This window comes from Bos taurus, chromosome 3 (assembly GCF_002263795.3).
Source record: "Bos taurus isolate L1 Dominette 01449 registration number 42190680 breed Hereford chromosome 3, ARS-UCD2.0, whole genome shotgun sequence".
Lineage (NCBI taxonomy): Eukaryota > Metazoa > Chordata > Mammalia > Artiodactyla > Bovidae > Bos > Bos taurus.
The window spans coordinates 117,944,114-117,965,529 of record NC_037330.1 but is presented as its reverse complement, the minus strand read 5'-3'; positions in this window follow the sequence as shown (position 1 = coordinate 117,965,529).

Here is a 21,416-nt window from a genome sequence, read left to right as displayed (position 1 = left end):
TTCACGTCCATTGAATTGGTGATGCCATCCAACCGTCTCATCCTCTGCCGCCCTCTTCTCTTTCTGCTTCAATCTTTCCCAGCATCAGTCTTTTCCGATGAGTTGGCTGTTCGCACCAGGTGGCCAAAGTATTGAAAGTTCAGCTTCAGTATCAGTCCTTCTAATGAGTATTTAGGGTTCTCCAGCAACACAGTTCAAAAGCATCAGTTTTTCAGTGCTCAGCCTTCTCTATGGTCCAACTCTCACATCCATGCATGACTACTGAAAAGACCGTAGAATTCACTATATGGAAACGGCAACCCATTCCAGTGTTCTTGTCTGGAGAATCCCAAGGATGGGGGAGCCTGGTGGGCTGCCGTCTCTGGGGTCGCACAGAGTCGGACACGACTGAAGTGACTCAGCAGCAGCAGCAAAGTGCTGTCTTTGCTTTTTAATACGCTGTCTACATTTGTAATAGCCTTCCTTCCAAGAAGAAGGCATCTTCCAATTTCATGGCTGCAGTCAGAAAGAATGGCTAAAATCCAAAAATCTAACAACCCCAAATGCTGATCAGGATACAGAGCAATAGGAACTTACATTCATTATTGGTGAAAATGCAAAATGGTGCAGCCATTTGGAAGGCGCTTCAGAAGTTTCTCACAAAGCTACAGTCTTACCATATGATGCAGCAAGGATGCTCCTTGGAATTCACACAACTGGAAACTGATGTCCACAAAACCTAAACGCAAATATTTATGGAAACTTCATTTGTAATTGCCCCAAATCAGGATCAGCCAAGATGTTCTTCAGTAAGCAAATGGATAAACAAACTGTACAACCATACAAATGGATATTATTCAGCAATAAAAATAAATGGTCTATCAAACCATGAAAAGACAGGGAGGGACTTTAAAGGATATTCCTAGATCAAAGAAGTCAGTCTGGAAAGTCTACACATTGCATGACCTCAACTCCATGGCATTCCAGAAAAGGCGGAACCACGTGACAGTGCGGTGGTTGCCAGACGTCTGGGGGAGGCAGGAAGGGGTGAGCAGGTGAAGGGCAGGGGATTTGCAGGGCAGTGCAACTGCTAGCATGATACCGCACTGTCAGACACATGGCGTTATGCATTTGTCAAAAACTATAAAACTTCATGACCCAGAGTGAACTGTAATGGATGCTAGTTTAAAAACAGCTGTTTAACAACTTGAGGAATCCCAGGAAAAAAACGCAGACTTTGATAAGAGAACAAAAACATATAATAAATATATGAAACAACCTCACTGAAGGGGTGGTGAGAAAGGGCTGACTTAAGGTTGGAAATAACGGAGCCTATAAGACGACAGCAAAGGGGCTGCATGGAGAGAAGGGAACCCGCTGGCACTGCTGGTGGGAATGCCAACTGGTGCAGCCACTATGGAGACCAGTGTGGAGGTTCCTGAAAAACCAAAAGTAGAACTGCCGTATGATCCATCAGTCCCACTACTAGACATATATCCTGCTGCTGCTGCTGCTGCTGCTGCTCAGTCGCTTCAGTCGTGTCCGACTCTGTGAAACCCCATAGACAGCAGCCCACCAGGCTCCCCCGTCCCTGGGATTCTCTAGGCAAGAACACTGGAGTGGGTTGCCATTTCCTTCTCCAATGCGTGAAAGTGAAAAGTGAAAGTGAAGTCACTCAGTCATCTCCGACTCCTAGTGACCCCATGGACTTCAGCCTACCAGGCTCCTCCATCCATGGGACTTTCCAGGCAAGAGTACTGGAGTGGGGTGCCATTGCCTTCTCCACATATATCCTGAGAGAACCATAATTCAAAAAGACTCATGTATCCCAGTGTTCACTGCAGCACTCTTTACAACAGCCAGGATATGGAAGCAACCTTAATGTCTGTCAACAGATGAAGGATAAAGAAGACGTGATACATATACTCAATGGAATACTACTTGGCCTTAAAAAGGAACAAAATTGGGTTATTTGTAGAGACATGGATGAACCTAGAGAGTGTCATATGCAGTGAAGTATGAAAGAGAAATACAGTTGTTGTATATTAATGCATACATGTGGAATCTTAAAAAACAGTACAGATGAACCTATTTGGCAGAAATAGAGACACAGACACTTGCTCCTCGGAAGAAAAGCTATGGCAAATCTAGACAGCATATTAAAAAGCAGAGACTTTACTTTGCCAAGAAAGGTTCATATAATCAAAGCTATGGTTTTTCCAGCAGTCGGTATGGATGTGAGAGTTGGACCATAAAGAAGACTGAATGACATAGAATTAGATGCTTTAGAACTGTGGTGTTGGAGAAGACTCTTGAGAGTCCCTTGGACAGCAAGGAGATCAAACCAGTCAATTGTAAAGGAAATCAGTCCTGAATATACATTGGAAGGACTGATGCTGAAGCTGAAGCTCCAATACTCTAGCCACCTGATGCGAAGAGCTGACTTACTAGAAAATACTCTGATGCTGGCAAAGACTGAAGCCTGGAAAAGAAGGGAGCAACAGAGGATGAGATGGTTGGATGGTACCACTGACTTAGTGGACATGAGTTTGAGCAAGCTCTGGGAGACAGTGGAGGACAGGGAAGCCTGGCGTGCTGCAGTCCATGGGATTGCAAAGAGTCAGACATGACTGAGTGACTGAACAACAACGAGACTCAGACATAGAGAACAGACATGCAGACACAGAGAGGGAAGAAGAGGGTGGTAATTGGCAGATTAGGGTTGACATATATACAGTACTATGTGTAAACTAGATAGCTGCTGTACAGCACAGGGAGCTCAGATTGGTGCTCTGTGACCTAGAGGGGTGGAATGCGGGGTGGGAGGGAAATTCAAGAGGGAGGGGATATATGTACATATATAACTTATTCACTTTGTTGTACAGCAGAAATTAACACAACATTGTAAAGCAATTATACTCCAATAAAAAAACAAGCAAAAAGGAACTGGGTCAAAGTACCATACTCAATAAAATGTACCCCCATGAGGATACGGTTAACATTTTGATACTCTTTACTCAATCTGCAGGAACTGAATGGTTGAGTAAAGAGATGGTGGGAGCCACGTTCTCACTGTTGGAGCTGAAATTTATAGCTCAGCAAGGAGAGGAGAGTAAAATGGCCCATGAGGCGCTGGGTTACTGTTAGAGAATCAGTAGAACTCGTGCTGGCCTAGTACATGTACAGACGACTGCACAGAGAGACACGTGTACACGTGTATATACCTGGGTTAGGGCACATACACACCTTCGCTCTGCCCGTTGCTGTTTGCTGTTCAGTTGCTATGTTATGTCTAACTGTAACCCCATGGACTGCAGCATACCAGGCTTCCCTGTCCTTCACTCCCAGAATTTGCTCACGTTCATGTCCATCGAGTCGGTGATGCTGTCTAACCATCTCATCCCCTGCCACCCCCTTCTCCTTTTGCTTTCAATATTTCCCAGCATCAGGGTCTTTTCCAAATGATTCAGCTCTTCCCATCAGGTGGCCAAAGTATTGGAGCTTCAGCTTCAGCATCAGTCCTTCCAATGACTATTGAGGGTTGAGTTCCTTTAGGATGGACTGGTTTGTTGCTATCCAAGGGACTCTCAAGAGACTTCTCCAACACCACGATTTGAAACCATCAGTTCTTTGGCACTCAGCCTGCTTTATGGCCCAACTCTCACATCCATACATGACTATTGGAAAAACAATAGCTTTGACTATACGGACCTTTGTCAGCAAAGTGATACCTGTGCTTCGGCCTAAAAGACAAGATCCCCCCATGCAGAAAGCACAGGCAGCAGCCAGATCTTGGTTTCTCATATCATTCTCCAATGAAAGGGGCCAGACTCCTTAGAAAAGTGGCTAGGACTTGGGCAGGATCCTAGGACTTGGGCAGGAAATATGCAAGATAAGCCTGGAGAAGAAAGTGAGAAAGATAAAGAGAGGAAAAAGAAGGCAAGCAAGAAATAAAGAGAGAAGGGAGTCAAAGAAGTAAGAACTTCAGTTCAGTTCAGTTGCTCAGTCGTGTCCGACTCTTTGCAACCCCATGAATTGCAGCATGCCAGGCTTCCCTGTCCATCACCAACTCCCAGAGTTCACTCAAACTCACGTCCATCAAGTCAGTGATGCCATTCAGCCATCTCATCCTCTGTTGTCCCCTTCTCCTCCTGCCCCCAATCCCTCCCAGCATCAGAGTCTTTTCCAACGAGTCAACTCTTCGCATGAGGTGGCCAAAGTACTGGAGTTTCAGCTTTAGTATCACTCCCTCCAAAGAACACCCAGGGCTGATCTCCTTTAGAATGGACTGGTTGGATCCCCTTGCAGTCCAAGGGGCTCTCAAGAGTCTTCTCCAACACCACAGTTCAAAAGCATCAATTCTTCAGTGCTCAGCTTTCTTCACAGTCCAACTCTCACATCCATACATGACCACTGGAAAAACCATAGCTTTGACTAGATGGACCTTTGTTGGCAAAGTAATGTCTCTGCTTTTGAATATGCTATCTAGGTTGGTCATAACTTTCCTTCCAAGGAGTAAGCGTCTTTTAATTTCATGGCTGCAGTCACCATCTGCAGTGATTTTGGAGCCCGAAAAAATAAAGTCTGACACTGTTTCCACTGTTTCCCCATCTATTTCCCATGAAGTGATGGGACCAGATGCCATGATCTTAGTTTTCTGAATGATGAGATTTAAGCCAACTTTTTCACTCTCTTCTTTCACTTTCATCAAGAGGCTTTTTAGTTCCTCTTCACTCTCTGCCATAAGGGTGGTGTCATCTGCATATCTGAGGTTATTGATATGTCTCCTGGCAATCTTGATTCCAGCTTGTGCTTCTTCCAGCCCAGCGTTTCTCATAATGTACTCTGCATAGAAGTTAAATAAGCAGGGTGACAATATACAGCCTTGACGTACTCCTTTTCCTATTTGGAACCAGTCTATTGTTCCATGTCCAGTTCTAACTGTTGCTTCCTGACCTGCATATAGGTTTCTCAAGAGGCAGGTCAGGTGGTCTGGTATTCCCATCTCTTGAAGAATTTTCCACAGTTTCTTGTGATCCACACAGTGAAAGGCTTTGGCATAGGTTCACCCAAATACCTACACAACAATATTCACAGTAACGTCATGCCTCGTTGCCCAAACTTGGACGCAACCAATATGTCCCTCAGTAGGTGGATGGAAAAGTAAACCGAGGTCCGTCCAGACAGTGGAATATTACTCAGCACTGAAAAGAAATGAGGCTTCGAGCCAGGAAAAGACACAAAGAACATTTAAATGCACGCTACTCAGTGAAAGTAGCCAGTCTGAAAAAGGATCATTTTTGTAAATGCTGTATGGTTTCAACTGTACGACATTCTGGAAATGGACAAACTATGGAGATAGTAGAAAGATGAGGGGTTGCCAGAGGCTGGGGGAGGGATGATGAGACACAGCACAGAGGATCTTAGGGCGACGAAACTATCCTATATGATACTGCAGTGCTAGATGCATGTCACTGTACGTTTGTCCTGACTCATGGAAAGTACAGCACTAACAGTGAGCAGGAGGGTGTGCCACAGACCCAGCGTGATGGTGACGTGTGAGTGTAGGTTCTCAGCTGTAGCAGAGGTGCCCTCTGGAGGGACACGCTGACAACGGGGGAGGGCCTGCCTGTGCGTGAGGAGGAAGCATGGGGTGTGTGAGACATCCCTGTGTCTTCCCCTCACCACTGCTGTGAACTGGAAACAGGTCTAAAAATCCAAAGCTTTAAATCTGAGCTAACAATACAAAATATTTTACATTAATAAACTAAAAGTTAAAATTTGAAAAGGAAGGGAGGAGACCAGGCACTTCTCCCAGGGCTGCTGTAGGTTTAAATGACTCAGTGGAGACAGAGGGTAGCGTGGGTGTTGGAAGCGTGGGTGGGATCAGCACTCTGGTGGCTGATCCTTGGATGGAGATGTTGGGGGAGGTGGTGAGTCCTCGTTTGAGCTAAGCTGAGTTCAGACCCACCCACGCAGCCCTGACAGATGGGCAGGGACCTAGGGCCTCATGGGGGTCACAGCAAATGTGACGCAGTAACTAAGTCTCAGAGTAAACGAGGGGCGAGTCCCTCGGTGTCCCAGGCTCACCCTGTAACAGAGGCCCTCATCGCACTGAATTCCAGGGCTCTTCTGTCCATCCAGAATTTCTCTTCCTCAGCTGTACTGTCATCTGGGGTCAGGTCATTCCAGGTTGTGGGGCTGAACTGTGCATGGAAGGACATCTAACAGCATCCCAGGCTTCCACTCACTGGAGGCCAGCACCCCCCAGGTCGGGACAGCCAGATGTCGGCCAGTGACCCCTGGAGGCAGAAAAGCCCCCAGCCGAGAACCTCCATCCGCTGAGAGGGACTGTTCCTCTTGACTCTGTGTCTCTAGGGCCCAGCACACAGTAGGTGCTTACTTAGGACTCAGCACACAGGCGGTGCTTACTTAAGGGAAACCTCCAGCCTGCCTGTGTCGGGCATCATGTGCAGTATTGCACACTCATTAGGCCGTTGGCCCTGCACAACCGCCTGCGGGGAGGGCTTGCGTGAGACGCGAGGAAAGGAAGATGCAGCAGGTGGGGCCACCTGCCCGGGACATCCCGGCCAGTTGGCAGCGGCATCTACACTAAACCCCATGCTCTGCTCCATCTGCCTGGCTCAGCTGAGCCTGGTGCCACTTCCTGTGCCGCAGGGGTAAACGCTACTTCTAAAGGTATGGCACTAAACCATGCTTCCTGGGGAAGGTCAGGAGTAAAACAAGGAAGCTCCCTTGTTTTACTGGGAGCTTCAAGATGGCCGGCTTTTCCGGGGAAGGATAGAAAGACTGACTTGAATATTAGCAAAGTTTAGGGGAAAATGAAATCTGATGACCACACAAAAATAGGACTCCAAAGAAAGCCATTGGCAAGAGAAAAGCCAAAATGGAACAGGACTCAGGTTCTGGAATGATGGATACATGAATTGCAGTAAGTTTCAAAAAAAAAAAGAGTTTGCTTTTCTCCTTTCATCAAAGTACGGTTGATCAGATGAATCATGTTTGGAGAAGAACCAAAATGATGGAATTAGGCTTTCCTGCAGCATTGTGGAGTCACCTTGGATCCGGGGAAGCTGATTGAAAACTTACCTCCGCACAACACTTGAACCCTGTCCCCAGCTCTCAGGGAGATGCATTTCGGTTCTGCACATTCCCTGGGACAGGCTTCCTTCTGCAGAAATGCTCTGTACCTGAGAGGCTACACACGGGCCCTGTTCTCCCAGGAGTTGTGCTGGGCTCAGGGAGTACGGCTTCCCAGGTGGCACAGTGGTAAAGAACTCGCCTGCCAATGCAGGAGACGTAAGAGACGCGGGTTTGATCCCTGGGTCGGGAAGATGCCCTGGAGAAAAGAATGGCAACCCACTCCAGGATTCTTGCCTGGAGACTCCCATGGACTGAAGAGCCAGGTGGGCTACAGTCCATGGGATCGCAGAGTCGGACACGACCGAAGCGACTTAGCATGCATGGATTATAATTCTAGTAATTGTATGTGGTGAGATTCATCCTTTGCCTGACAGACTGAGGATGAAAGCAGCCCCAGTTACAAGCGGGCACCGTTTTCTCCTAAATGAGGGCGAGAGGCGTGATGTTAAGCGACCTCTCGGTTCTGGCGCGTTCTCCAGCTAATGGAGCCATGAATTCGCCTGCCTGTTGCTAAGATGTCAATGACTTCGGAAGGTCTCCTGGGTGCCCTCCTGGGATGGATTTCATTCTTCTCCAGACTCAGTGTTCCAGAAATACCTGCACTCGTGAGCAAATCCTAACAGACCTTTGCCAGAAGAGGGAGAGGAAAAATGAATGAGCTGTTCTCCTAACTGGTCTCCCCCAGCCTGGGATTGGCATGAGGGCCCCAGGCCCGCTGGTTCCTGGGACCTGACGGCTCTCCAGCAGGAAGGGGGCCCTTGTTGTCCTCGCGCTCCTAGGACACACCTGTGCTGAGCTCTGTGTGGCTCCCGTGTGCCCCCTGCCCACCTGGGGCCCTGGGCCCTCCCCAGAGGGCGGCCAGCCCTCCCTGGTCTTGAGCCTGTTGAAGAAGGGGAGGCGAGGGGGGTGGATGTACACCGAGGTGGAGAGAAGGTCAGGCTGGAAAACGTGCAGAAACAAGGCAAAACGGTGTCGGGGGCCAGAGACCCACAGAGCCAGGCAGGCGCCCCGGGCGCGTCTGTCCCAGCCGTGGCATCGTGGCGGCCACTGAAGCTGCAGCCTCCAGGGGTCTCACCTGAGACTCCAAGGACAGGCCGTCCTTCCTGAACTGAGTCTCAGCCGTGTCCACACCCCGACAAAGGAGAGCACTAGGATGTGGTGAAAGCTGAGTCGTGGGATTGTGTGTGTGCATGTGTGTTAGTTGCTCAGATGTGTCTGACTCTTTGAGAACCCATGGATAGGAACCCGCCAGGCTCCTCTGTCCATGGGATTCTCCAGGCAAGAAGACTGGAGTGGGTAGCCATTCCCTTCTCAGGGGATCTTCCAGACCCAGGGATGGAACCCAGGTCTCCTGCTTTGCAGGCAGACGCTTTACCATCTCAGCCACCAGGGAAGTCCATGATTGTGCACAAGGATCGTCATATTCAAGACAGCATGGGTGGTCTCTGCTGCGAGTTTATGCTCCACAAGTTCTCCATTGCCGTGTCCTCTTTGCCGACTGTCACCCAGACGCCGAGGTGCTCAGTGAATGTTGGTGAAGAGAGGGAAGAGCAAGGCACACAGCCTCCTGCCTCCGGGGCCCCAGCATCAGCCAGGCGCCCCCTCCCACCTTGCTCAGCGGCGGTTCAAGGTTCTGCCACCGACAAGGGCTGTAACCAGCGTGGCGAGCGCACAGGGGCTCTGCTCAAAGGACCAGCAACAGTCAGTGTTGCTCCCGTCACTGACAACCATGTGGCTTCAGGCACATCCCTCCCTGCTCAGGGCCCTGTTTGCACAAAGATGGGGCTGCCTCAGGCCAGTGGCTTTGGTTTGTGCGCCCCCAAATCTCTAGGAGTTTCCCTGCTGTCCCAGTGAAAAGGAGGAAGAGGAATGAGCTGCTTCTTTCCCCTTCCTGAGAACAAAGACGATGAAGAGCCCAGTGAGCAGGCCTGACCTTTCCCAGCTTTTTCACTCTAACTGCTCCTGTCTCTGCATGTCTGCTCCTAAGTTCGCTTTTCCGCCCCCTAACGCAGCAGGCGCTGTGTCTCGCCCCGATGTCCTTTGCTCACCCTCACAACACTTCCTTCACCGAGTTACATACCAGAAAGAAGGCTGCAGAGCCTCCGGACCCCACTACTGGGTCACTGACACCAGCCTCTGACTGTTTTTGACAAGCATAGCGCCTTGGTTCCTCGTCACTAACCAAACCATCAGCCCTCGTCATATATGAACCGCTAGCCTCCTCGCAGGCGGGGCGCAGTTCTTGAGGCAGGACCTTACTGTGTTCCCCTCTCCATCAGCTGAGATTTAAAGCCACCTCTCTGTTACCTCCAAACTCAGTCTCTGTGTTTTTTATTCGGTGGGCAGAAAGAGCCAAGATTTTGGCCGGCAGCATCACTGAGAGCTTGGGGTCACCTGAGTCATTCCACTGTGCCTTCCTGTGTGCACAGCTTCTGCGAAAGATGCTGCTAGAATGAGAAGTTTCATCCCCAGCCCCTCCTCCACTCTAACTATGGTGCACACACGTGTGTGTCACAGACACGCTGGGAGGAGACGAGATGTCCCCGTGGGACAGTCACCGCCTTGTCTCCCGCAGGACATCGGGAATTCCACACGGCACAGCTCTGCCTTCCAGGGAGGCCCGTGTCTCCGTGGGCAGTGGAGCCCTCCTGGGAGAATGAGTCTCCCCAGAACGCAGACATCCCCACCACCTACCGCTGAAGCAGTACCTGCCGGCTCTGTCTCTCACTCGCTGAAGTTTCCATCATAAACACGCATCACCATAGTTTTTGCATCAAGGTACATAGCCTCAATAGCAAGTTGTTTTTGAAAGATTAGTGTGTGCTAAGTTGCTTCAGTCGTGTTCAGCTCTTTACGATCCCATGGGCTATAGCCCTCTGGGCTCCCCTGTCCATTGGATTCTCCAGACAAGAATACTGGAGTGGGTTGCCTTTCCTTCTCTAAGATGAGTACTAAATATTAACTGTATTTTCTCATTTTAATTTTTTCTCACTTTACCAAGAAAAATGAATATTCATTCTGTGCAGTCTGGACCCACTTCCATGATTAGCCTGCATGTCAGTACAAATGGCTTTGTTTCTCCTGCTGAGTCTTCAGAACCAAGATCCAGAAAAACAGGACCAGTTAAGAATTATTTTATAAAGTGTATTGCATAAAAAGATAACTAGTTTTAAGCTGAATTAGAAAGTAGGGACGTGAGAAGTTGAGGGATATTTCCTTCCAGAAACAATTTATGAAGAGTTTTAATCCATATTTTTTCCCCAAATGTTTTAGAAAGAGGGAAAATCTCAGCCTCAATTTCAGGATACTGTGAGGGAGTCTCACTTCCAGCTGTGATATCATCACCAGAAAGAGTTTCCCTTCAGGTAAAAGCTAGACAAATACATAAAAACAAAACACCTTATTTTGGACATTGGACTCAGGACTGTCATCTATGAAAGAAGGGGACTAAATACGAGCAGTGAGCCTTATCATTTCTCTAAATCGAAACCTGAAAGCACTTTCTGGACTGTAGTACAGGGACAGATGGGCAGTCTTGCTGCAGTGACGAGAAAGAGATCCGACTTCCAGAAGTGCGAGCAAGCAGAGTCTGCTGGGCAGAGAACCAGAGAGAAAAAAGATACGCAGAGAAAGAGCTGCAAACCTCAAAGGTGTCCGCTTAGGCTTCTTGCATTAGCTTCTTATGTGCAGAATAAAACCCCCTGGGGTAGGCAAACATATTCTGGAGGCAGAAAACTCAGAGGATTAGGAATGTTTGAGTTCTGATCCACTGCAGTGGATAGAACTTGTTGAATATTTTGGGGGTGAAGGCTAATTGAGATCCTCCCCAACAAAGGTTATAAACAAACCTCAAAATGATTAAATGGATCCACAAGCAGCTCCAATGCCTGACAAGACAACCTTCATTCTTTAAAGGGCGAGTGCTCAGCAGCGTGTTCTCACAATGCCCAGTACCCGATCCCCACTTACTCAGGAGATCGGATTCCTTTATCGGAGTGTTGTAGTTTCCCTCCCATACACACACTTTGTTAGGTTTATACCTAAGCGTTTCATGGGGTGGGGGCAGTGCTAACATAAATGATGCTGTATTTCTAATTTCAAATTCCACTTGTTCACCGCTGGTCTATAGGAAAGCGATTGACTTCTGCTTATTAATTTGCATTCTGCCAGCATTACTAAGATCACTGAATTCTAACAATTTGTGGTAAATTCTTATGAATTTTCCATATTGACAATCGTATCATCTATTAACAAAGACAAGTTGTTTTTTTTTTTTTCATTTCATTTCCTTGTGAGTGTGTGTGTTACTGCATTAGTTCAGACTTGCAGTACAATTTTGAAAAGACGTGGTAAGAGGGAACATTCGCCCTGCTTCCAATTTTAGTGGTAAAATTACTGTAAAGTGTTATGTTAGCTTTTTGTGGGTATTCTTTACCAAGCTGAGCAAATCCCCCTCTATCCCTAGTTCCTGAGAGTTTTCAGCATGAATGCGTGTTGCTGTTTGTCGTTGTTTTAGTCACTGAGTCGTGTCTGACTCTCTGCAGCTCCATGTCTGTAAGCCACCAGGCTCTGCAGTCCACGGGATTTCCCAGACGAGAATACTGGGTGGGTTGCCGTGCCCTCCTCCGGGGGACCCTGCAGACCCAGGTAGCAAACCCATGTCTCCCACATCGGCAGGCGGGTCCTTTACCACTGAGGCACCTGGTGTTAGATTTTGTTAAGTGCTTTCTCTATATCTCTGGATCCTCCCAAGCATGCCGTTTTTCTTTTTTTAGGCTGTTGATGTGATGAACTACATTAAAGAAATTCTGGGTATCTGTCATTCAATTTTATAATCATATTTGCACCTTTTCAGCTCATATCTAACTCTTCATGATCAGTATCTACCAGTCATTCTGTATCAGGCCCTTCCATTTGGGATTTTTAATAGTCCTAGAGAAGGCAATGGCACCCCACTCCAGTACTCTTGCCTGGAAAATCCCATGGACGGAGAAGCCTGGTAGGCTGCAGTCCATGGGGTCGCTACAAGTCGGGCACGACTGAGCAACTTCACTTTCACTTTTCACTTTCATGCATTGGAGAAGGAAATGGCAACCCACTCCAGGGTTCTTGCCTGGAGAATCCCAGGGATGGGGGAGGCTGGTGGGCTGCTGTCTATGGGGTCGCACAGAGTCGGACACGACTGAAGCGACTTAGCAGCAGCAGCAGAGTAGGTTTGGGGTCACTCAGGAATGAGATTTGGAGTGTACTGTCTGTGCCTTCACCTTCCTGCACCTTTTAAACAGTTGCTGTCATATGCAAAGCTGGCGAGGCTCAGCCCTGAGCAGTTCCAATACTAGAGAGGGGTTTATCCGGCTCCAAACACACTGGGAAGGGGACAGAGTACCATCAGAGCGTCTAAATGCGCTCCAGAATCCGGGGCGCTCTGTTAAGTGTTCTGTCGGTCGCCTGGTCCAGACACAGGGGGCCGCAATCCTGCACCCCCTCCTGGCCCGTGCCCCCTCATGCTTAGCCTCTCGCCTGCGGGATGAGCCCCCTGCCCTCTGCACTGGGGGAGACACCGCCTGCCAGCTCTCTTCTCTTCGTGAGACACGGTGCTGCTGGTCGGAGCTGCTCTCTGCTTCCAGTTGAATCGGGGAGGAGGGGACAGTAGGGCGATGAGTCACCTACACCTTTCTACACCTGCACCTACGCTTCAGCTCTCCCTGCATGGAGCTACCACCCGTGGGACGGGGCGGTGGGGCTGTATTAGTAACACACATCCCTCTTCTGCACTGGAATGTGACCCCCCACTGCAGAGGGCGGCAGTGCCCCCACACCTCGGGCAGAGCCTCTCGACCCTTCCCTGCGCTGTGGTGCTTTATTCGCAGCTGTTTTTGGAGACCTGGTTTTCTCCTACTTTATTTTCAAGTCCTGTTTATGGGGTGAAGGTGAGAGGCACACACTCTTTGGTAACTCGGAGGCGTTCATGTTTGCTTTCTACTTAGAAACATTTGCAAGAAGGCCACAGAGGCTGGCTGCAATGGAATTTGCAGAGATTTAGTCTCATCCCTGGAGGACGGCATAGCAACCCACTCCAGTATTCCGGCCTGGAGAATCCCACGGACAGAGGAGCCTGGCGGGCCAGAGTCCATGGGACCGGACCGAGCTGGACGTGACTGGTCACTTCACTCTCACTATTTCACTGCTCACTTTCACTTCACTATTCTCGTCCAGCTGCCCCTCAAGCTGAATGGCCTCGTGGGCTCATCCCGCTCACCTTGTGAGGAGGAGATCAAAGCTGAATCAGCACGGAATCTCGCTCAACACTCCCTACATTTTCAAACCAAACATCGGATCACCTTTTCCTGCTTTTTTTCCTTTACAATACCACCTGCTCCAAATAACATGATTTATTTCTACCATGCAGACTTGGTATGGCATCTAAGTAGAAACTTCCTTCCTGAAGGGATTATGATTCCAAATATTGGGAAATATGCAGCAAGCTGGCATTTCTGCACATAAGGCAGGATGCAGGCCAGGCTCACCCGGATGCAGGAGGCTGCCGCGAGCCGGCCTCCCCAGCGCAGCAGCTGTCTGCCCGCCGCAGGCCTCCAGCCAAAGGCCGCCACCTCTGCTTCTCCTCAGACACACACGATGTCTGCGGGCTGAGGCAGGCAGCCCAGACAGACACCAAACACAAGATGCTTAGTTTCTACATGTGTAAAGGAAGGGAAACTGCTCACTTAGAAAACTCAATCTACCTTACGCATTAGGTTTTTGATACTTTTAGTTCTTTTCTAGTTTTCCTAAATGTTTAGTGCAATGAAGCCAAAGTCACACGGTTCAGCAATTTAAAATTGGAGCTGTAAAAATGCGAGCCTTGGTTTTTCCACTTTTCCAGGAACTGGAGAGTTTCAAAGCCTCAGACGATAAGCCATATACTGTGAAAGATAAAATGTAGAAAGGTGTACAAATCAATTTGTAAATTAGATAGCGCTTAGGAGTAGCAACTTTTCAGAAAATTTTGAGGCTAGTAGAAAAAATTTGTGTGCATGTGTTGGCAGTATGGATATGGGAAGAATTTCAAAATAAAAGTATGTGTAACACTTAGAGGTCAAGAATTTCTTCATTGGCCTAAGAACATTAAAAGCTATACAAATGAGTTTGCTTTTAAATGGTCATATCTGATATGTTTATAAGATACAGAAACTCCTTCCCCCAAATAATTTTGACCAATTTTTAAAAATAGTTTGGGACAAAACCAAGTTTTTAGAGCTTCCTCCCAAAAATATTCTTGACCTACACAAGTCCGGCTGTACTCAGCCCCAAGCGAAGCTATAAAGAATCACATTCTTCCCCAGCCCCAAAGGACATCTGGCCTTCAGAGAAAGACAAACATCATATGATAACGCTTATATGTGGAATCTAAAAAAAAAGGATAGAAATGAACTAATTTACAAAACAGACTCACATAGAAAACAAATTTTGGTTTCCAAAGGGGAAAGGGGGAGAGATAAATTAGGAATTCACATGTACTCACTGCTATGCATAAAATAGGGCTTCCCAGGCAGCACTAGCGGCGAAGAACCCGCCTGCCAATGCAGGGCACAGAGGAGGGGTGGGTTCCATCCCTGGGTAGGGGAGGGCCCCTGGAGAAGAGCATGGCAACCCACTCAGGTATTCTTGCCTGGAGAGTCCCGTGGACAAGGGAGCTTGGCAGGCTGCAGCGCATAGGGTCACAGAGTCGAACATCAGATCAGATCAGATCAGTCGCTCGTAGCTGAAGCAATTAGCACGCATATGTGCGTGTATAAGATAAACAACAAGGACCTATTGTATAGCTTTACTATATTCAGTATCTTATAATAACCTGCAGTGGGAAAGAATTTGAAAATTAATATATATATGTGTGTGTGTGTGTGTATAACTGAATCGTTTTGCTGTATACTTGAAACTCATATGATATTGTAAATCAACCATACTTCAGTGAATAATAAATTTATTTTTAAATAGCTGGCCTTCTGTAGACGCTCTGTCTTCTCCTCAGGCCACCCACCCCCACCCTCCCATCCGGTGACAGCCCTGCCTTCAAGGGCTGGTAAGGAGTCAGCCTGTGGGCTGGCCACCCCCCAAAGTCACACTCATGCTTTGCTGAGATCACAGCTCAGGTGTAATCCTGCCCACAAGCGTGGCTTACGACATCTCTTTGTCCACCTCCTTCCTCCAGATGCAACCAGTGTTGGGCAGAGAGGTGGTTAAGGCAGCGGTGAGTCCTGGGAGCAGGGGCGGGTGGGGGGTGGTGGTAGGCCAAGAAAAGGGAGGGGAGCAGGAGAGGGAGGAAATCGCAAGGAAAAGGACCTTAGAGAAGAGGTTGTGTTCTGGAAGGAAGGCCTGCTCCTCTCTCTTAGGAAGAGCGTCCTCCCGCAGAACCTTACGTGGAGAGTTCTCCGTCTCCTGACCCTCTCCCTCTGCCCAGAGCTCCCCTATTCATGCCACTCCTCACCCCAGACGTCTGGTGCTGCTGTTTGCTCATCTGCTTCCTCCCCCCACACCCATTGACAAGGACCATGCACAAGATCACATCTGTGACTCAGCAGCATTATTCACACAAGCCAAGACGGAGAAACAAGCCAACTGTCCATGGAGGCATAAATGGGTAAAGCTGTGGTATGCCCATCTGGTGCGATATTGTTCAGACATAAAAAGGAAGGGACTCTGTCATTTGCAACATGGATGAGCTTGAGGGCACTGCACTAAGTGAAATAAGTCAAAGACAGATACCACACGATCTCACTTATATGCGGAATCTAAAAAGGGGGAAAAAACAACTCACAGAAACAGAGAAGAAGGGGACTTCTCTTCTCTGGCAGTCCAGTGGTTAAGACTGCCTTGCAGTGCAGGGCTGAGGGTTCAACCCCCGGTCAAAGAGTTTAGATCCCACATGACTCATGGTCAAAAAAGAAGACAAAGCAAAAAAGTAAAAACATAAAGTAGAAGCAAAAATATAAAAAAGAAAATAGAAGGATCACAATAAACTGTGGAAAATTCTGAAAGAGATGGGAATACCAGACCACCTGACTGCCTCTTGAGAGACCTGTATGCAGGTTAGGAAGCAACAGTTAGAACTGGACATGGAATAACAGACTGGTTCCAAATAGGAAAAGGAGTACGTCAAGGCTGTATATTGTCACCCTGCTTATTTAACTTACATGCAGAATACATCATGAGAAATTCTGGGCTCGATGAATCACAAGCTGGAATCCAGACTGCCAGGAGAAACCTCAGATATGCAGATGACACCACCCTCATGGCAGAAAGTGAAGAAGAACTAAAGAGCCTCTTGATGAAAGTGAAAGAAGAGAGTGGAAAAGTTGGCTTAAAGCTCAACATTCAGAAAACTAAGATCATGGCATCTGGTCCCATCACTTCATGGCAAATAGATGGGGAAACAGTAGAAACAGTGGCTGACTTTATTTTTCTGGGCTCCAAAATCACTGCAGATGGTGATTGTAGCCATGAAATTAAAAGACCCTTGCTCCTTGGAAGGAAAGTTATGACCAACCTAGACAGCATATTAAAAAGCAGAGACATTACTTTGTCAACAAAGGTTCGTCTAGTCAAGGCTATGGTTTTTCCAGCAGTCATGTATGGATGTGAGAGTTGGACTGTGAAGAAAGCTGAGTGCCAAAGAATTGATGCTTTTGAACTGTGGTGTTGGAGAAGACTCTTGAGAGTCCCTTGGACTGCAAGGAGATCCAACCAGTCTATCCTAAAGGAGATCGGTCCTGGGTGTTCATTGGAGGGACTGATGTTGAAGCTGAAACTCTAATACTTTGGCCACCTGATGCTGAGAGCTGACTCATTTGAAAAGACCCTGAAGCCAGGAAAGACTGGGGGCAGGAGGAGAAGGGGACGACAGAGGATGAGATGGTTGGATGGCATCACCGATTCAACAGACATGGGTTTGGGTGGACTCTGGGAGATAGTGATGGACAGGGAGGCCTGGCGTACCACTGTTCATGGGGTCACAAAGAGTCAGACATGACTGAGCAACTGAACTGAGCTGAGAAGAAAAATTAAGTAAAGACTTTAAAAAACTAACCACATCAAAAACAAATAGGAACAGAGAAGAGATTTGCGATTGCTAGAGGTGGGGAAGGTGTTCAAAAAGTACAAACTTTCAGTTGTAAGATAACCAAGTCCTAGATAACTAAGTCCTTAGGAGGGCTTGGAGACTGTGGTTAACAGTATTGTGTTAACAGGATCTGTATATCTGAAAGTTACTTAGACAGTAGATCTTAAAAGTTTTCATCATTGGAAAAAGATTCATAACTGTGTGAGGTCATAGATGTTAGCTAAACTTATCATGGTGACCATTTCACAATAGAACATTGTACACGTTAACTTAATACAATGTTATACATCGGTGTAAACGGTAGTAAAACCGGGGATAAAAGAGACTAGAAAACTTAAGCGGAGAAAACAGAGATAATGAAACTAGTAATCAAAAGTGCTTACCAATAATACAATGATTCTGAGTCAGTAACATATATACATATATATACAGGTATCTTGGAGACTTCCATGAGCTAGAAAATGAACAAAGTTTATTATCACGTATTACCTTATTTAAGGGCTTCCCTTGTGGCTCAGCTGGTAAAGAATCTGAATGAAGTGTGGAGACCTAGGTTCGATCCCTGGGTTGGGAAGATCCCCTGGAGAAGGGAAAGGCTACCCACTCCAGTATTCTGGCCTGGAGAATTCCATGGACTGTATAGTAGGGCTTGCAAAGAGTCAGACACGACTGAGCAACTTTCACTTTCATCTTATTTAATTGCCTAAACAATGCTATGGTGTGGGTATTATTACAAATGAAGATTAGGGCAGCTAGTTACCTGCATAAAGCACCCCGTGAACACTGGGCTCAGCACCTCCACACTATTCTATATGACTTATCTCTTTAGATAGGTGCAAGAACCACAGTTTATTCCAATTTTATTGCCTCTAGAGGACCCAGCACTGGAATAAACATACAGTAGGTGCCCAATAAAAGATCGCAGCATGGCTTGTAGCAGAGGTCACTGGTGACGCAGGTGGACAGAAGGCAAAGTGGGGAGCAGGCTGTCAGCAGTATTTGGGCATCCAGCAGGCAAACTCTCCTTGCAAACACAAGATCTTGCATCAAGGTCATCGGTTTAATTTTGCACAGTAGATTATGCAGATTAAGTCCTGTCAAAACAGAAATGTATTGTAAGAAAGACATTCGGAAGCCCAAGAGAATGACAAATATTGCTGGGGGAGTAGCCTATTCAAAAATACTCCAGGGCAGCCGAAGGACCTGCTGCTCCCACGGGAGAGATTGGCCTCTTCTTGCTCGTTGAGACAGACCGAGTCATGTGCTCAACATGCAGGCTAAAAATCCATCTATAATTAGATCTGCCTAGAAATGAATAAAAGGCATTCCAGAAAAAGGTCTTCAACAGTATACCAGTAAAATGGCCATATGTTTAACTTGGCTTCAAGTTGCAAAATATCACAATGTTATATGCTATTAATGTTGTAAACTTATATGGGCTTTTCAACTGATCCAAAAGCTGAAGAGGAGAAAGTAAGTCCAATAAGAAGGAGGTGAAAGCTCAAGATAGATGAAAGGAAATACTCAGAATATTTACTTCTAAAAACAATGCAGGTGACTCTGCTGCCCATATTGTGACTTTCCTGTTTACAAACATTGGACTGGTTTTCAGAAAGTCGTTAGGTTTTGATACATTTTAGGGCAAGTACAGACATCTGGTTGACAGAGCATCCAAGTATACATTCCTTCAACATTTTTAGTTTCTCAGTCGTTCTGTTTTCTTCCTGCAAAACTAATGGATAGAGAGCCCGATGGAGCGGAGAACAAAAGGCTTCTCACACATCAACAAGTTGATTTCTTTAATGAAATGCAGAGTGCAGTGAGCAGGGACCCTCACCCACAGTCCTTTGATAGATGCCTCTACATCCATCTTGATTTTTAATGCCTAATCGTCAATGACTATAACATAAGTACATGTTTACTGGAGAAAATTTACCTAATAGTAATTTCCTCCTAATATTTCTCTTAATAGTATTAGGAGAAAAATACCTAATAGTATGAAAACATCCGAAAGTTCCACTTCTAGGAATGATAGGATAGATCATCCCTGCCAACTTTTCAGCTGAGAAAAACTAGAAAAGCTGAACCAAAGAAATCTTTTGGAAGACTTCAAATAGCTAACAAAGCAAAGAAACATTAAAAGGCAAAGATCCAGGAAAATAAAAAAACTTCAGCAAGCCCAGCTTTCCCCCAGAGCCATGTATCCATTCCAGATTTATTTTAAAAAGGAGTGAGAAGCTGAGCCGTGCTTTAGATTCATAGAAATAAGGGGGGATTAGAATCTGTCAAGGAGAGAGTTCTTGGGATATCTGAAGATTACAGAGAATGAGTGAACCGAAAATAGACAATTCTTGCATGGACAGCACTCAACTGCCCCTCAAATTCTGATCAGATTAAGGTCATCTGCGATTATCAGACTCTGTAGCCACCTTTCAGAAACAGATGTCCAATTCCCTCTGGAGAAATGTAATATCATCCCATACCTCAATTGTCTCTACAATTCTCGGTACATCATATCTGGCACTTGGTGAAAAAATAACCAGCCTTATGAGAAGACAAGGAAAAAAATCAAAACCAAATAAGACAACGGACAAAGGAAATGAATCCCATGGGGATTCAGACAATGGAGTTTTCAGACATACACTTTAAAATAATTATCCCGAGTATATTTAAATGAATAAAAAACAAGCAGGAAAATTTTCACAAAGAACTTAAATTTTTAAAGGTGGAGATTGTACAGGTGCTAAAATATAATCAACCCAAGAACACAGTGGAAAATTTAATGGATTAGATACAGCTAAATAAAAAATTAGAGGGTTTAAGAGCAGAAGAAAATATCTGAAATACAGAGAGGCAAATGCAGGGAGAAAGACAGAAGCAGGTAGCATTTGGTAATAAGATTTAAGATGCAGCTGGCTTCCAGGGAGAAAAGAGAGAAAATGTGTCAGAACTTCAGTAAGCACAGGATGTATTGAACTGCACAAGATTTCTGTAGACTTTGGAATGTAGACAATGTTTTCAAAGACATCTTCAGAGCGTTTAGTCACACAGTCATGCCCAACTCTTTGCGACCCCACGGACTGTAGCCCACCAGGCTCCTCTGTTCATGGGATTTCCCAGGCAAGAATACTGGAGTGGGTTGCTATTGTCTCCTCCAGGGGATCTTTCTGACTCAGGGATCAAACCCATGTCTCCTGCATCTCCTGCATTTGCAAGCGGGTTCTTTACTACTGTGCCACCTGGGAAGCTATGGCAAACCGACAAGTAGAGGCCTAAATAAGTAAAGGAGGACGGGACTAAGGACTTTATATGAAGGGATGTAACCTATAAACACAAATGTTATAAATACTTAAGTTTAAAGTGAAAGTGGCTCAGTCACGTCTGACTCTTTGCGACCCCATGGACACAGTCCAGGGAATTCGCCGGGCCAGAATACTGGAGTGGGTAGTTTTTCCCTTCTCCAGGGGATCTTCCCTACCCAGGGATTAAACCCAGATCTCCTGCATTGCAAGTGGATTCTTCACCAGTTGAGCCACATAAATACAAATAGTATAAATACTTAAATATAAAACCAGTCACAAAATTAAACACAAAGTGCAAACTTGTCTAATTCCAAATAAATAACAAAAGCAAAAAGAAAAAATAAAATAGCATGGTAAAAGAGCTCAAATAAATATATATATATTATGGCAAAATACATTAAATAATGTGACTGAGTTGAAGAGTTCAGTCACAGCAATAAGTTAAAAGCCAAACTCACTAACTGGGCTTCCCAGGTGGCACAGAAGTAAAGAACCCGCCTGCCAATGCAGGAGCTGCAGGAGACACTTGTTCAATCCTTGAGTCAGGAAGATCCTCTGGAGGAGGAAATGGCAACCCACTCCAGTATTCTTGCCCTGGAAATCCCGTGGACAAAGGAGCCTGGTGAACTACAGTCCATGGGGTCACAAAGAGTTGAACACGACTGAAGCGACTGAGTATGCACATAACTCACTAATTAGAAGGAAAATGTATTAAGACTAATTCAAAAAGTCAAGTCCAATTCCCTGCTGTGTGTAAAAGACATGCCCCAAATGAAGTGATTCCGAAAAGCTAAAAGTATAAGAGAACATGCAAACACACAGAAAGCAGGATTTGTGCTCTTGATAGACGACAA